General features: G+C 35.7%; 1 non-coding gene across 1 annotated transcript; it reads right to left on the bottom strand.

The window, feature by feature from the left end:
- Positions 1-16,793: 16,793 nt before the first annotated feature.
- Positions 16,794-16,900, bottom strand: LOC113713136 (small nucleolar RNA R71). The gene has a single exon (XR_003453464.1). It is a non-coding gene; the product is annotated as a small nucleolar RNA R71 (small nucleolar RNA).
- Positions 16,901-18,722: the final 1,822 nt, after the last annotated feature.

The following is an 18,722-nucleotide window of genomic DNA, read 5'->3' on the forward strand; positions in this document are numbered from 1 at the left end:
TTTTGACTCCATATTTTGTGATTAAATAGGCAGCGAACTTTATGCTTGCTATCAAAAAAAAAAAAAAACACATAATTTAAATTTTTCCTAGTTTTCTAAAATTCTAATAATTTGAAAAACTCCTCAAGTTGACTGTAAACACTTCAAAGTTAATAATATTTTTTGGCTTGAAAACACCTTAAATATACTCTTAAAAATAAATTATTAATACCTTAAAACACCTACTATTACTCCCTTCGTCTCATTGAAAGTGTCATATTTTTCTTTTTGGGCTGTTCCAAAATGTTTGTCATGTTTGACATTTCTAACTATTTTTTACTCTGAAATTTCCCTTATGTCCTTTATTAATGATGCATAAAGACAAATATGATGGGATTGCTTTCTACTTTTTACTTTAATTGACGGGATTTTTATATAAGTGCATGTTTAATTCCGAATTTTACCGGTTTAGACTGCAAGTATACAGGTCAATTTAGTAGTTTTGGAACAAATATCGGGTCGATCCCACAAGGAGCAACTTAAACAAGTACTAGGTCCTTTACTTACTCTATTATTTAGACTAACTAATAATTAAAGCAAGAGAATCTATAACTACTACTACCTGTAAGTCTTAACTAAACAATTGCAAGATAACAAATGGAGAAAATTCACTAAAAACTTGAGTCTAGGGATGTAGATTCCACTTATGGCATAAACAACACAAATGAATAAATTTACCTCTTGTTACAACCCTTGTTTAACTAGGGATTCATTTCCTATTTTACCAAATCTCTTTCTCATGATAAAATGGCCTAAAATAGTCTAGTTTTCCCTATTCTCATGGTGAAATACTAGTTCTACTCTTGTTTCCTTCATGAAATGCAAGTTTAATCCACTTAAGTGTACCTCTATTCTCATGAGTCTACTACTTAAGCTCTACTCATGTTGTTCCATCATTATTACCAATTTTCATTGAATAATAACAACTAAGAGCTTGTTATTGGTGATCAAGCAACAACAAGGGCTAAGCATGCACAAGTAGACAAGTTAATACAAGATGTAACAAATGTAAATCATATCCACTTCATATCAAGTAGTCATAAGCTTCATCTACTTCTTAGATCTAGAAATTTAGCTACTCATGTAAGATATAACAAGAAAACACATAGTTTCATTGCATGAACACATCATGAATCACAAGTAAAAGGTAGATTAAAGAAAGCTTAGCCAATGTTAATGAAGAAGCTCCCAATGATCTTCAATTTCTTCAACAAAATGGTGTACAATAAAGTCTCCAATTATTCTCCACAAAAGTTACTAGCCAGAGAGAACAAGACAAGACTAATTTCTAAGTTCTAATGCTAAAATCTGATATCAACTACTTCTACTATCTTCTACTCTTCTCTAATAATGTCTTTTTCTCCCTTCCTTTCCAAATTTGCCCCTCATTGAAATCTTCACATATTGCTTGTTCAAATGTACAAGAGGTCTGCCAGCTTCCAGCAGAAATTAAGTGTGAAACATGAGTCAAAAAGTAAGTATGAACTGAGGACAAGTTGTTCTGCAAGTTGCAGAGGAGAGAGAAAGATCCGAGGCCTAGATCTGAGGGGTGAAATTGATCCGAGCTCGGATCCCTTCCTTCAATCTTTTCTTCACCATTCTTCATGCAAGATTCGAGGCCTTCTTCAAATCCATCCGAGCTCGGATCGTCTGGCCCTCGGGTCCACTTCTCCAGAAGATTAGACGAGGACTCGGATCACTGGGGATGAGACTGGATCCGAGCTCGGATCCCTCTCCCCTATTTCCATCTTCAAATTCTTTTCTCTTTCGCTCGATTTTCGCTCCTTGTTTCACTTGTCCGTTGTCCTCCAACTAGCATCTTGCCTCTTCTTTATTTTATGTAAGTGTTTCATGCCTTGATAACCTACAAAATATCACATGTTTATGCATTAATCTACTCATTTTGTAAGTCCCGATCACTAAACAACACTTGAAGCAATTTGCACCAAAAAGAGCTTAAGTACGACTATAATCCTCTAAAAATATGGCAAAAGCTCGTGCAAAACTGTACAAAAATATATACAAAATATTCACTTATCAAACTCCCCCACACTTGAATCATTGCTTGTCCTCAAGCAATGCAAGAAACCACTCAAACAACAATTCAAGTGCCAAATAGAAAATATGCTTTTTCAAATTCACTTCTCACAACTTGGCTATTAATCACGATGCAATTCTTCAAAATGCACTCAATACTCATAATACTCAATAAAGGGGAAACAATTATGCATAAATTTAACCACATTCAAATCATTCTCTCACCATAATTTGTCCTCACAAATAACCGACTCATATAGTCACAAGGTAATACTTTCCTTTATATTCCATTTTTTTTCAAACTTTTACTATAGGAGGGTATCATAAATATATGCTAAATGCCAACACTTGAACATTGCAAATGCCTTTTTACGCAAAGGTCGACACTTTTAAGTGAAAATCCCCAATTACTCCGCACTTCCATATCAAGGTCACAACACCTTTTTACCTCAAGTACTTTTTTACACGAAAATCAACATTTTTAGATGGGGATTCCCGGTTGCTCAATACTTAAGTAGTCGGTGCAACTTTATTGCTTCTCTTTTTCTTTCTTCTTCTTTTTCTCTCTCTTTTTTTTCTAGAACATATATATATGTATATACAACTCTCTTTTATCATGGAAATGGAAAAACATTACCAATTAAACTATATCAATCACCTATTTGTAAATCAAAGTGAAGGGAGAGAACTTATTAAAGATAGAAATAGAGGCATAATTGTCCTCACTTTATTAAATATACTTCCTAAAGTGCACTTATCATAATCACATAATACTAATCACAAGTCACGAAAGAAATGAATTCTTCAAAATCATATTTAAATTGGTTCAACCATTAGGGAAATTTGACAATCCATCATAGTTTCTGGGTCATAGTGCAATTTTGGAAAAGATTTTGAAAAAATTTGGGCGGAGTTTTTGACGGGATTTTGATATACCTACAAGTTAAAAAATCTGATTTACACCCATTTCACTGCAAGTATATAGGTCAACTAGTAGTTTAGGGCATATATCGGGTCGATCCCACGAGAAAGATTGAACAATTACTGGTACTACTAAAACTTCTCTATTATTTAGACTATCAATGAATTATAAGAAATGAAACCTACTGAACTTATGCAAAATAACAAATGAAAACTCCTTAGGTTATGGTATCCCTTACTACTCATGCAAGTGCTATATTTGGATCATTGAGTACTACTATCTAGGCTAACTATGGTGTAATTTCCTTATACTTATGAATCCTACTTTCGTAGTGAATCAATTATACTCATAACTAATCCATAGCTATTCTCATGGTTATGAAATTAGCTACAAGTTAATTTCTTCAATGAAATTATATGAAATGAATCACTAAAATCACATAGGTGCACCTCTACTCTCGTGAGTATACTCCCTATGTTTAGTACTTCTTGAACCAGTGTTAAATCTCAATTTTCATTGCAGAAACAACACGTTAGATAATCACAATCAATGGTACCAGATTAATCATGATTTAAAGAGATAAAGTGCTAAATAACTTTATCAAATAATAGCAATCAAATAGCCAAATAATAAATACTAATAATCATAGGAAGTTCAACCAAACCCAAGGCATAAACTTTAAAGATACATAATAAACACAAAATCTAGAACTTGCATATTAACTAAACTTGGAATCAAGTACAAAAGATAAAGAGTTGGAGAAGAGATAACCCATGTCACTTGAGTTTCAACTCCTCCTTCTTCATCTCCATCTTCATCCTAATCTAGCTAATATACAAGAAGGATGAACTAACTAGCTAAACTATCCTACACTAAGGAAATGGAAGAACTACATTTCTGCAGACTCCAAGCTTCTCCCGTTCTGATCTCTGACCTCTATTTTCTCTCTGCCTATAAACTGATCAAAAGCTCCATTTTCCACCGTTACATCTCCTCTTGATTGATTCTCAAATCTTCATTTTGTTAAGAAAGTAAAAAACAATGGTTTTTGACTTGGAACTTTGGCTATACCTCTTCCTTTTTGTCTTCTGAAGCATGTGCAGCCGAATTCCCTTACCAAAAATAGCTGGAAAGTGGTGTGAACATAAGAGAAATGACTGAGCAAATTGCAGAATTTCGACTATGATAGGGTGATAATTATTAGTAATTTTATTGTTAATTTCCCCTTTGTCCCTGCCAAATATTGTTTTAATTGTTAACATATACTTATATTTAGTATTTGGATTTAATTTCAGGAAGTGGGTCAGAAAAGTACTAAAAAGGAGATCTTCTCGAGACAAATACTCCACACGGGGGAGGCTTCTAAAAGCTCCACGAACCTGGCCCACAAGGAGAGAAGAAACGGATTGTCTTTTCTTTTTGTTGATGAAGAGTTACCTTGTACGAGGAGTCCTACTAGTTGGAGGAAACGAAATAGAAGGGAATTCCTCGATAGTGCTTGAACTTTTTCCCGGGGGCTGCTGTTTTTTTCCTTATCAAGCGGGGGCCACATAGAGAAAGGGGGGAATTGTGGTTAGATAGGAGTTTTTCGTTCTTGGTTCCTTAGTCTCGTTTTTGCCGCTTTTTTTTGCTCTCTTCTATGAGAACCACTGGAACATAGCTTGGTTAGTACTATTGATTATTAAGAGAATAGCTTTGACTACTTGATTACTTAACGGAAAACGTGATGGCCTTGACCTCAATTAAATTACGTGGATATTTTCTCATGAGGCATGGCTAAGTTTTTCATCTAGTCGAAGGTCAACTTGAAAACTCGGTTCTAAATATCTGTGAGATCGAATTATTTTACTTATTTCTTTTATTCATTGGTATTCGTACGTTTTCTGGTTTAATTGCTTATGATTGTTTTGTTATTTGAATGTCAAGGGTCCGATATTCAAATTAACCTAATAATCTACTGTCATATTAATTGATTGAATCCGTAATTGTTCTATTGATTAATACCAGTGGCGACTAGCGTGATTGGTTTCATGTTAACGAAACGTATGATCTAATTTAAACAAACCCTTGTAGCGTGTTTATTAGTTAGAATTGGGCTTTTCTAATTCTTAATACAAACGAGGAATTAAATCCTACGGTCGTACCTAGGATTATTTCTTGATTAGAGAAATAGTTAACGGTCGTACCTTGACTATCGAAAAAGTAAGGAAAGGTTGGTTGTTTATCGCGTGTATGACAATTATAACCAATCTAGTAATGAATAATTGAATTATCTTTGCATCGATGATCAGTTGAATGGACCGTGTCTGAAAAGTTGCACCTTTGGCTAGAGTTGTATTGGTTATTGATTAATTCTTGTTTATTTTTATTAGTTGTTTGATTAGTTAGTAATTAGTTATTTTATATTCTCCAAAAATCCCCCATACTTCGGACTCTGGAAGAAACGAATTATCCCCAATCCCTGCGGATTCGACCCTACCCACTGCTATATACAAAATTTGTATTTTTCTTGAGTAGGTAATTATTATTGCACAGGCTCAACAACCTGTCAATTTTTGGCGCCGTTGCCGAGGACTGGTGCCTGATTAATTTGTTTCATTTTGAGTTCATCTTTTTTTTATTTTTTTATTTTTGCTCTTATTTTTTTATATATAGTTTATGGCTGCTAACATTTCGTATTTTGGTAATGCACTGGATTTTATTTCTAGAAGGGGATATGAGACTCGTACTTTTTCTAATGATCAATGGACTGTTGCAAATTGTGAAATTTATTTTGCCTCAAATCATTCAACCGACATATACTTCACATTTCAAGATGGCCGAAGTGCTCCAATCGATACTTTTGGAGATTTTTCACCTCAATATCAAACGTGGTATGACCCTTATTCAAACGGGTATGATCAAGGATGGTGGGATAATTCTAATCTTAATTATGAACAAGGGCCAATGAATTTTTAACAGCAAGATTCTCAACAATTATCATCCATGTTAGGTAGGTCTCTTGAAGAAATGATTGAATTATTAGCTACTAACACATATCAATTTCATCAGGAGACACAAGCGAGCATGCTTAACCTGGCAGATCAAATGGATCAATTGACATCTAGGATAACGCAATTGACTTCTGGAATGAGTGAAGAATTGCCCTCACAAACTATTATCGACCATGAGAAAGATGAGAGTGCAATTATCCTGACAAATGACATGGTACTATGATAATCTCAAGAAGAAGGATCTAAAGATGCAGTTGAAAAGAAAGTTGAAGTGCATGAAATGAGACTCCAACATCAAATGGTTCAAGTGGATGAATCCAGTAAACAATCTCCAAATGCGGTGACATCTCCTCTATTCCTTAATCAATATTTTTCTAACTTTTATTCTTTAATTCCTATTAGTGAGATTGAATTTATTATACCAGACGATTTTGAGTTTCATGACAGGAATAAGTTAAGAGTCACGATGGCAAAATATCTCAAACCAATAAGTGCTCGTGATGGAGGAGTGAGTGAAGAATTAAGATTCTTGTTGACTTGTTTGGCGTCATCTACTAATCCATGGAAAACCGTAGCTCGTGTGTTCAAGAATTACTCTATTTACGAGGAATATCAGGATTACAAAGAAAATGAAACACTGAAACAAGTTACACGGTTTTATCCTCTGTGAACAAACGGGGCAATGTCTAGCCAAAGACATTAAAGAAAGACGCTGCTTAGGAGGCAACCCTGATTACAGTATTAGTGTGGTCATTTTTCGTTACTTTGCAATTTTTCAGTTCTATTTTTCTAATTTAATTGCTTTTGTGGTGATAAACAGAAGACTAGGGGTTCCAAGGCGTGTCCACGCCTTGGAAGGGGTACACCAGGTACCCTGAGCAAATTGGAGACTAGCAGTTCTAGGACGTGCCCACGCATTCCAATCCTTCCGGTAATGAAAGTCAAAGAGAAAAAAAAATTATTTGACCAGGACCTATCCAAGCCTACTTTTCTCTTTTCTCTTAGTATTCTGTTTGTCCCTTTCCTTTCTCTTTTCTAGTTGTTTTTTTTATTTCAAGTCATCTTTTCAATTTTCTTGTTGGTCCGCCGCCGCTTCACCTTGCGTGCCGCCGGTGCGGCCGCGGGTCTCTCTCACTATCTCTCTCTCCCACCACCACTCCATTCTCATTTAGGCGCCGTCGCTCCCCCTCTCCACTCCGCCGCTGACAAGATCTGACGAGCACCGCCCAGCCTCGCGCAGCTAGCCACACGCGCGGCACAGCCGCACAGCGCGCTTCAATCGTACGCTCCAACAGCACGAGCAGCGCGCACTTACGCGCTTCACCTGAGTCTCACCAGTGCGCGCATCTCCTTCGCGCGACAGTCTGCGGGCACCTTCTCCACCGCACACCCTCTTCGCGGGAGCCTAGCCCCAGAGCAGTCGCGCGCCCGCCAGCCCTCTCTCGCGCTCGACAGTCAGCGAGCGCCCCTTCAGTGCACGACCAGCACAGAGCAAGAGCGCGAATCTCCTGCGCGTGCGACCCGACCTATTAGAGCCTGCGCACGCTGCGAGCCCATCAACCGCGCGCCTTGCCCAGCACACTCGCACATCCCTCGTGTGCCTCTCTCGCCGTACGTCTCCACCGCGGTCTCCTCCAGCGTGGATAGAAAGTGGTACCTCTGTTTTACTCTATTTTTGCCACTAGTCGTTGAATTTGGAATCTGTGCTCTATTTGACTCAAATTTGGACTGAAAATATTCGTGGGCTTTGGTGGATCTGATATTTGGTACACGTGTGATGCCAGTGGGGCATCTTTGTGTCGGTTTGCTTATTCTGGTTTTGGTGGGGTCACTGTGTTTCTTTTCGCTATTGGCTCTCTGACTGTTGGGTATTATCTGTTGACTGTGATCCCCTGTCCCACTTTGGTAGCTGCCTAGTTGCTTCTCTGCTTATTTATTCTCATTTCTGTGGGCTCTGAATGCCTCCGAAAAAGGAAACTACTATTGGGCCGTCTGGGTCCCAACCTCTCACTCGATCCCTCTTAGGTCTATCCAAAAGAACTATAACTCCTAGGGATTGGGGGGAGCCTATTACTGATCTTACACGGGAACAAAAGGACCGATTGAATAGCTTGATTCCACATCCTTTCGCTCCATGTAAGTATTTTCATGCCCCAACTCTGGATCACTTGCAAATTGCCCGAGAGGTTGAACAGTTGTTCTCGGCAATTGGGTGGGGGCGATATCTGACCATTGCCTATCCCACATTTAAAGAATTGTGTTATGAATTCTACTCCACTTTTGAGTTCACTACAAACGAATTCATCACTTTGGATGAGCCGGGGTGATTAAATTTAGATTAAGAGGTACCCCTCGGGATATGTCTATTAATGCCTTTAATCTAACTTTGGGGTTTGTGAGTGAGGATATCCTTTCCTTCGGGACGTACATCAACAGTGTCTGTGATTACACTAGACCCTTTTCTAGTGATTACATTGACATATGAAGGGAATGGTCCACGGACCGCCAACTCTATGATCCGAGTCAGTCCAAGACCTCTTATCTTAAGGATCCGAACTTGAAGGTTATCCACAGGTTCTTGACTTATAATTTCTCGGGTCGAAAGGACTCATCCGGTACCCTTACCAAGGCTGAGTTCTATTTCCTTTGGTGCATGCTCAACAAGGTGCAGGTTAATTTTGGCTGTTGGGTTGCCACTCAAATGCAGTCCGTCATTCAGAAGCGGCATAAGCCGGTGATTATGGGGTCGCTGATTACTCATTTGGCCATTCGGTTGGGATTACTTGACCTAGACAAGGAACACAAGTTCGCGCTAGCCCGTGAGATTGAACCATTGGATCTGCGTAGCTTAGAACGGATAAGGCTTATTTTCAAAGTAGGAGATGTATACCAGATAACGGCCCCTGGTGATGGCGGGCCACGACCTCGAGCTCCTCCGACTGTGCCCCCTACTGATCCACTGCCACACACTGATCAGGCGGGTTCATCTTCTTACCACGCCCCTCCTGCTTGGGATTTCCAATACCATAACCTCCAAGATTCCATCCATGAACTAGGTGACCAAGTTGAGAGACTAGATGGCCGTCTTGCCGCGCTACAGGTCTTCGCCCGTATCCAGGCAGAGAATCAAGCGGCTTTCTTTACTCATATTGGATTTACTCCGTCTCACCCCCCTCGGCCTTAGTGTCTCGCTGCACCCTCTCGGTGGTCAGGGAAGTTTCTCTCCTTTTCTCCTAATATTTCATTTGTCTCTTCTACATTGAGGGCAATGTAGGTTTTAGGTGTGGGGGAAGTGGTTCCCATTTTTTCTTTTGGTTTCCATTCTTTCTTTTGGCTTTGCTCTTAAAAAAAACTGAAAAAAATGAAATGAAAACATGATGAAAACAATGTAGTTAGTCGGCTTTCTGTTCATTTCTATGTTTGTTAGTACTGAAACATGTTGCTATGACGAATTATACAATCATGGTGCGCAGGTATGTGGTCAAATATGCTAGTTGGGCATTTTGTTTTTCCTGGGCAATATCGTTGAATGTTGAATGTGCTGGACTTGACCCATTCTTGTAACTTTTGGGAGCTTTTGAGCCATGCTTGAGCACATTATTCTTGTTTGCTCTATTTTTGTTTGATTGAGTGGGTATCACACATGGTATTGGCATTCTAGAACTTGCTATTTTGTACATGTCGAGACCACATTTTGTTGAATTGGATGCATTTGAAATGATAAGGGCATTTAGGATTTAACCTTCTTTAACTTTCTACAAACCATGCCTTCATCTTGTCTCCCAATAGTGAACCAATTTGAGCTTTTATCCTTTTATTTTGTTTGTTAGCCGTGTTTGATAACCCAGGACCCTTTTAGACTTTCTTGTTCAACCTTGTGTCATTAAGAGATGTCTGAAATTTATTACTTGTGCAAGGCAAATAAATCTATGGTCGCAAGTGGTGTCAGAATAGATGCTGTATGGTGCTGTTTCTGTATATCTGAGATCGAAAGAAAAGAAAAAAAAAAGAAAAAAAGAAAAAAAAGGGGGAGAAATTGTCAATAAGATGGTGAACAGCAGACTCTGGCTTACAGGGCGTGCCCACGCCTTGCAAGACGGCCTCTATTAAAAAAAAAGAAAAAAAAATTTGGCGACACCTGCACAGTGGGTATAGCGAATGAAACTGCCTTGTTTGTGAAATTCCTCCGGTGAAGCATTGTGGTTATGTGGTGGATATCGGACATTCTCTTAACACATTACGCCTTACTTTTACCTTCTTACCCCGCCTTTTACCTAAGCCCATTACAACTCTATCAAAGTCCCTTTGATTTGTGTATTTAGTTCACTTTTGAGTGGTGGAGATGTGAGAATCTATAACTACTACTACTTACAAGTCTTAACTAAACAATTGCAAAATAACAAATGGAGAAAATTCACTAAAAACTTGAGTCTAGGGATGTAGATTCCACTCATGGCATAAACAATACAAATGAATAGATTTACCTCTTGTTATAACCCTTGTTTATCTAGGGATTCATTTCCAATTTTACCAAATCTCATTCTTATGATAAAATGGCCTAAAATAGTTTAGTTTTCCCTATTCTCATGGTGAAATAATGGTTTTACTCTTGTTTCCTTCATGAAATGCATGTTTAATCCACTTAAGTGTACTTCTATTCTCATGAGTTTACTACTTAAGCTCTACTCATGTTGTTCCATCATTATTACCAATTTTCATTGAATAATAACAACTAAGAGTTTGTTATTGGTAATCAAGCAACAACAAGGGCTAAGCATGCACAAGTAGACAAGTTAATACAAGATATAACAAATGTAAATCATATCCACTTCATATCAAGTAGCCATAAGTTTTATATACTTCCTAGATCTTGAAATTTAGCTACTCATGTAAGATATAATAAGAAAACACATAGGTTCATTGCATGAACACATCATGAATTACAAGTAAAAGATAGATTAAAGAAAGCTTAGCCAATGTTAATGAAGAAGCTCCCAATGATCTTCAATTTCTTCAACAAAATGGTGTACAATGAAGTCTCCAATTGTTCTCCACAAAAGCTACTAGCTAGAGAGAACAAGACAAGACTAACTTCTAAGTTCTAATGCTAAAATCTGATATCAACTACTTCTACTATCTTCTACTCTTCCTAATAATGTCTTTTTCTCCCTTCCTTTCCAAATTTGCCCCTCATTGAAATCTTCACATATTGCTTGTTCAAGTGTACAAGAGATCTGCCAGCTTCCAGCCGAAATTTTGTGTGAAACATGAGTCAAAAAGTAAGTGTGAACTGAGCACAAGTTGTTCTGCAATTTGCAGAGGGGAGAGAAAGATCTGACACCTAGATCCGAGGGGTGAAAAATTGATCCGAGCTCGGATCCCTTCCATTAGCCTTTTCTTCAGCATTCTTCATGCAGGATTCGAGGCCTTCTTCAAATCGATCCGAGCTTGGATCGTCTGGCCCTCGGATCCACTTCTCCAGAAGATTAGACGAGGGCTCGAATCACTAGGGATGAGACTAGATTCGAGCTCGGATCCCTCTCCCCTGTTTCCATCTTCAAATTCTTCTATCTTTCGCTCAATCTTCGCTCTTTGTTTCATTTGTCCGTTGTCCTTCAACTAGCATCTTGCCTCTTCTTTATCTTATGTAAGTGTTTCATGCTCCGATAACCTATAAAATATCACATGTTTATGCATTAATCTACTCATTTTGCAAGTTCCGATCACTAAACAACACTTGAAGCAATTTGCACCAAAAAGAGCTTAAGTATGACTATGATCCTCTAAAAATATGACAAAAGCTCGTGCAAAACTGTACAAAAATATATACAAAATATTCACTTATCAAACCAACACATGATTAAGGGTAAAAGTGAAACAAAGACAAAAACTTTTTGGTGGATTATATTATGCATAAAAAGCACATATCCCCAAACATAACTAAATATATGGGACGGAGGTAGTATATTTTATCACACTAAAATTGCGTATTCACTCAATTTGTCTATTGATTTCAAGCTTTCTTAATATACTTTCAATTTTGAAAAAAAAAAAGATAGGACGAGAAAAGGGCACTTTTGGGATGAAAACATCTTCTCTATTCAAAAATGAGTTTTTTAATAATTTATTTTGAATGCAAAAAGTCAAATGTAGTGGAGGAAAGTGATATTTTTCAAAATTCAAGGATACTAAGTGAATTATCCCTATATTATATGGCTTGCAGTTTTCCTGTCCGTAGTTGAGTGCCCATATTTTTCTAGTTTATTTTTGGTAGATTCCAAATATTTCCAATATAGTAGAAATTTTTTTTTACATCATCTTAATTCGTTCATGATATTAAAGAAACCCATCGTTCTCTTCCTTAGTTTGATTTCAAGAGTAGTAAATATGCAACCATTATACGGTCACATTCTCACCAAATGCTTCCTAAATGGAGGTATCTCATCAGCATATATACGGTAATAAGTTACATACAAGAGAGCATGCAATATATGTTGGCGTATTAAATCAAGATTCAAAATTAGAAATTTTCATATTACTATTTAGTAGTGTTTTAGTAATTTATTGGAGTCAAATTATGGTAGTTTTATTGTTTAAAAATTAGTATCTTATTAGAAAATTTCTTATGATTATAAGACTTGTTTATTAAGTCATCTAATTTATAAATAGAAAGTCATATTATTGCATTTAGTTAAGAAGAGTGAAAGATTGAGAGTCTTGTTCTTATGATGTGATTAATAGATTATTATTGGTATTATTCCTCTTCTCCCACACATATTTTTAAGTGTGTAAATTACCTCCCCATATCCATTGGTTTATCAAATATATTTCCTATGATTTTTTGGTAGAATTTCTTGAGTTCTACATCTGGTATAAGAGCCTTTCTTGATCCTGGGTGCATATCGACATTGAAGAATTGACATGATTACAAGGATTAATCATTAACATAATTTTACTCTTATTTACATACCTTGTTCTATCAGCTTCTTCATCTATTTTAAATGTCCCATTCAATGGCAAAGACTTGTGTGATAATGAACCAGGTTATTATGCTATATCTTATATAATATAATATGATTTTTCATATATATATATATATATATATATATAAAATAGTAAGTTCTTTGTGCTATTCATTGTCTATATCTATGAATCTTTTGTGTAAGTCTTTGTTTGTTTTGATAGTTGCATAGTATATAGGTAATATGAAATGCATGATGTGTCAAACATCGGATCAGCAGTTTTTGATAGCCTTTTTAAAATGATAATACTCATTTATTATACCATCTTTTGTGCTTAAGTTGTCCTATCTATTAGTTCTCTTTATGAAGTCTTCTTTTCCTTCCTCTATATTTCTTTTCATACTTGCAAAATCTGTAGCTTATACCATACCAACAAATACAGCACAATCTTTCTTAAAGACCATATCACCTCCTATTGGTATTATTTCCAGTGCAATGCTATTCATCTATTATGTGTCTGTTTAGGATTGCCTTTTAATTAACTATATCTTTTCCTTTAACATCAATAGGTCATTGTCGTAGACAACAGAATAAATCTCACATAATAGACCAACTACCAACTGAGCCAAATATTTTGCCCAAAGTTAAAGATTGTGTATACTGCGGTGCAAAGTATTTCTATTTAGAACCCCCAGAAGGTGTGATAATACCAATAGTTCCAATTTTTAATTGTCAATTTGTTAAGAAAAGTTCCAATTTTCTTAAAGGTGTCAAATAGAAAAATGTAATTTTTTTTCGAAACGATATGTGAAATAGAAAAATGTAATTAGATCATTAAGTATTACAGCTTTGCTTTATGTCTTAGCTAACACTGGTATCAATTTCAATAGTTGTTCACTTTTTCTAGGATTTCTAATTTCATTGTACTTTCTCATTTTGTTTCTATTAATGTGTTATTTTTTCCCTTTTTTCTCTACGGCAATTGATATATTTTGTTTCCTTTATTTTAATGATATTATTTGTTCCCTATGTATGCTAATGCTGTAGCATTTGATTTGGTTTTTTTAGATATATTATTACTTCTATCTTAATTCAGCACATTTTTCTATTTGACACATTTAATATACTCAGTTATATCAACAAATTACGAATATCTAAAAAGTTTCCCATTTAGGAATGAATGAATATCAAATGCACATATTCAATGACGAACTTGTAGAAGTTCCTCCAATATAAAATAACTATAAAAATTGCAGTTTCAACATTCATTACTTTTCCCATATTCTGCTACTTCACAACACATATATACCAAATTTTTATTCAACATTAAACAACATTTTATACAATAACCTACCAATAATCCTTTCCAATTATCCTCATTTAATAAAAAAAATGACTAGCTCACAATTATTTTACATATTATAAAATGATTTCCTACATCAATAATTACAAAACAAAACATACTATTAGCACGGTCACATATACCCACCTGCGTATAGCGCGGGGCCATTGGACTAGTATAATGAAGTAGTATTATCAAATTAATCTTGGGGTAATTTCCCAAATCTTCCTTGAGGTTTTTTACAATTTCATTCAATTCCCCTAAGATTTCAATAATTATATGGGCCTCCCTTAATCCAATCAAATGACTAAAATGTCCTCCACTTAATAGTTAATTCATAAAGGGACATTTGAAGTCGAAAAAAATAAAAAACCTTACTGCTTATTATTCCACTTATCATTTCCTAATTTCAAAGAACAACTCCATCCATGTGATAGGTTGCATTTTTGTTATTAATTTTATGATTATTTCCCTCTTTCATTTTACCAAATATTGTGTTAATTGATAGTTCTACTTATTTTTAGTAATTATCGTTGGTTGTAGGGATTTGAATAAAAAGGAATTAAAAAGTGTGATATCTTTACTAAACTTGTTGTTCAGTATGGTCACGTTAAAGTTAGAACTCTATACGTCCTAGAAGTTCGGGAGTTGGCTTGTGAGTTCCAGCCATGAGTTGAAGTAACAAGAGTTAGATTTCGCACCAGATGGACAATATTTCATTTCTATTGGGATGCTATTTTATTTTACAAAGGCTTTTCTTTTTTTGTTCGGATAGGATTTGGTTTGTTGGGATAATTTCAATTTACTTAGTAGTAGTAGTTTTAGTAAGGATAGGAAACAAAACACGGGAGAAGAGTAAAGACTTTGCCTCTTTCTTTTCGGCCTTAAGAGACGTGACTAGTGAGGAGAATAGGTGCCTTTTCTTTGTTGGCTGCAAGAAACATTGGGACATTCCTTTTCTTTTCTTTAGAATCGGATATTTTCATCTCAAATTTGTAGAATGTTTTCGGCAATTGATTCTACAATTTTGCGTGGGATTTCTTCAACGGAGATAAACTAATTTTCTATTTCTAGTCAAGAAGCAACGGAGGATTTGGTTCATCTAAAATCGTGAAATTGAATTGATTTTATTTATTCCTTTTATTTTCTGGTATTCATATATTCTCTGATTTAATTTCTTATGGTTATTATGTTATTTGAATATCAAGTGCCCGATATTTAATTTAATCTAATAATCTAAAGCCAGTTATAGCAGTTAAATTGGTAATTATTTAATTGCGTTGAATTAGTGGTGATTCGCATGATTGGATTTGAGTTAGAAAAATATATAGGCTAATTTAAAATAACTCTCGTAACATATGATTTGGTTAGAACAGGGTTTCTCTAACTCGTAAAGCAATTGGAAAATTGAACTCTAAAGTCGTACCTAAGGTTATTTCTGAATTAGGACAATGATTAATGATTATACCTTGATTACCAATATAGTAAGGAAAAGTTGATTGTTATCGCTTGTTTGGCAGTTATAACTTGTTTATCAGTTAATAAATGAAATTATCTTTGCATCGATGATCAATTAAGTAACCATTATCAAAATTATTTCTTGATTAGATTATTTATTATTGATTCCATTTTAATAAATTGTCATTTAGTTTTTATTTGCTTATTTTATTTTATTTGATAGTTTAATTATTTTCATTTTTATAAAAATTTCCCAAATTCTCTGAACTTTCAAAGAGTTGAATTTTCTCCAGTCCTTGAGGATTCGACCCTACTCACCCTATATACAAAAATTATATTTTTTTCAAGTAGATATTTATTATTGTACAGACTTGACACCTGTCAATTTTTGACGCCGTTGCCGGAGATTAGCATTAGTTAATTTGTCTTTTTTTTAGTTCATTTTATTCTTAATTTTTTTGGTACTTTTCTAGTTTATGTTTCGTTCTTCTCATACAAACGAATTAATTTTCGATCATGAAATAGAGAAGACCGCGTGTAGAGTAAGGAAAGAGACCAGACAATACAGAGAGAAACAATTAATTGCACATCCCAGAGGCTTGACTCAGAAGTCGAATCGACAAATTCTTTTAGTGCGGTCTTGAGTGATTTTGAAAAAGAAGTAGTCATGGCTAATACTCAGACCCTAAGGGGGTTGGCTGCTCTTGACTTAAATCAGCAGCCATTATGCATTGCCTTTACAAATTTAGATGATAATACCTCTTTTGAATTAAAATCTGGTCTAATTCACCTTTTACCTTCTTTTCATGGTCTTCTAGGTGAGGAACCCCACAAGTACTTGCAGAAATTTGATGTAGTATGTCCAAATATAAAGCCTCCTGGGATTACTTAAAAACAGATAAAAATGAGAGTATTTCCTTTTTTTCATCAAGGATTCAGTAGAAACTTGGTTGTACTATCTACCAGCAGGTAGTATCACAACGTGGGCACAGTTAAAGAAGAAATTTTTAAAAAAATATTTTCCTGCATTCAGAGCTACCAGTCTGAGGAAGGAAATATGTGGCATTAAACAACATCCTGGGGAATCTCTCTATGATTACTAGGAGAGATTCAAGAAACTATGTACTAGATGCCCTCAACACCAGATAAATGAACAATTGCTGATTCAATATTTCTACGAGGGCTTACTCTTTAGAGATAGGAGCATTATTGATGCTGCAAGTGGGGGAGCATTAGTAAACAAAACTCTGAGTGAGGCATGGGAATTGATTGAGGGGATGACCAAGAACTCACAACAATTTAGTACACGAGAAGATGTTCCAACATGTAGAGTGAATGAGATAAAAACTTCATCTATTCAACGGCAATTGTCTGAACAAACCTCTTTTGTTAGGCAATTGGTTGAAGGAAACTTACCAGAAGCCAAGGCGTATGGGATTTGTACTAGTGTAAGACACTCCACAGATATGTGCATAATGTTTCAAGAGGAGAATGCCGAATAGGTAAATATGCCTGGTCTTACGTCCGCGCCAAGAAAACAGTATAATCCATACTCCAACACCTATATCCCAGATTAGAGGGATCATGCCGAATACCAGCAATAATACAAACCCTAACTACAACCCTCCTTTTCCAATTTGGGTCCTTCCTTAGAAGATATGATGAAAACACTAATTGCTAACACTTTACAGTATCAGCAAAAAATGGACTCTGACATGCAGGATATACGGAATCAAATTAGTCAAATGGCAATATCAATCAACCATCTGGAATCTCAAATTCAAGAAAAATTACCATCTCAATCCAAAATGAACTCGAAGAATGTAAGCACTATGACTTTAAGAAGTGGGAAGGAAGTTGAGGAACTCGAGCTCGTGACTCCAAAAAATAAGAATGTGGAGCGAATAAAAAAAGAGCTTGAGGAGAAAGGCATAGGGTGTGTGAACCCTGAGGTAATTCCTGATTCTACAATTAAAGTTAGATCTAATTCACCGCCTTTTCCTAACAAGTTAGAGAAACTAAAGAAGCAAGATAAGTAGAAAGAGATTCTAGAGATATTTTGTAAGGTGAAGACCAGCATTTCCTTATTGGACGCAATCAAACAAGTACCGAAGTATGCAAGATTCTTGAAGGATTTGTGCATCAACAGAAGGAGGTTGAAGGGAGATGAGAGAATTATTATGGGGAAGAATGTGTTGGCAATTCTACAAAGAAAGTTCCTACCCAAATGCAGGAATCCAGATATGTTTACTATCCCCTGCAAAATAGGAAGTGCCCTGATTAGAAATGTCATGCTAGATTTGGGAGTATCGATTAATGTAATGCCAAAGTCCATTTATACTTCTTTGAATCTAGGATTGTTAAAAGAAATTGAAACTATAATTCAATTAGCCGATAGAACTAATGTATATCCTGATGGGCTAATTGAAGATGTTTTAGTCAAGGTTAATAAATTAATATTTTAGCTAATTTTTATGTCCTTGATATGGACGATGACCACTCCCCAGACCCATCCCCTCTACTATGAGGTAGACCTTTTTGAGTATGGTTCGGACAAAAATTGGTGTCAATAAGGAAACTTTATCCATGAAATTTGACGGAGAAATTATTCGCTTTAATATATTTGAGGCCATGAAGTATCCTTGTCCTTCTAGTTCTAACTCTATTTTTGTTGTAAGTATTATTCATACTGTTATATAGGAAGTTTTTAAAATTGATGGCAGGAATGAGTTAGAAGTTATTTTAACCAAATACTTTGAGTTGGACACAACTCATGATATGAAGTTAAGTGATGACCTCGACCACATGGTTGGAGCACTACAATCTTTAGCAACCACAACAACAAGGTATGAGTTTGCACCCATTTTTGTACCAGAATTTTACCAAAAGTTCCCCAGACCCATTCCCTCTACTATGAGGTAGACCCTTTCTGAGTATGGTTCAGACAAAAATTGATGTCAATAAGGAAA

Source organism: Coffea arabica, chromosome 10e (genome assembly GCF_036785885.1).
Source record: "Coffea arabica cultivar ET-39 chromosome 10e, Coffea Arabica ET-39 HiFi, whole genome shotgun sequence".
NCBI classification, from domain to species: Eukaryota; Viridiplantae; Streptophyta; class Magnoliopsida; order Gentianales; family Rubiaceae; genus Coffea; species Coffea arabica.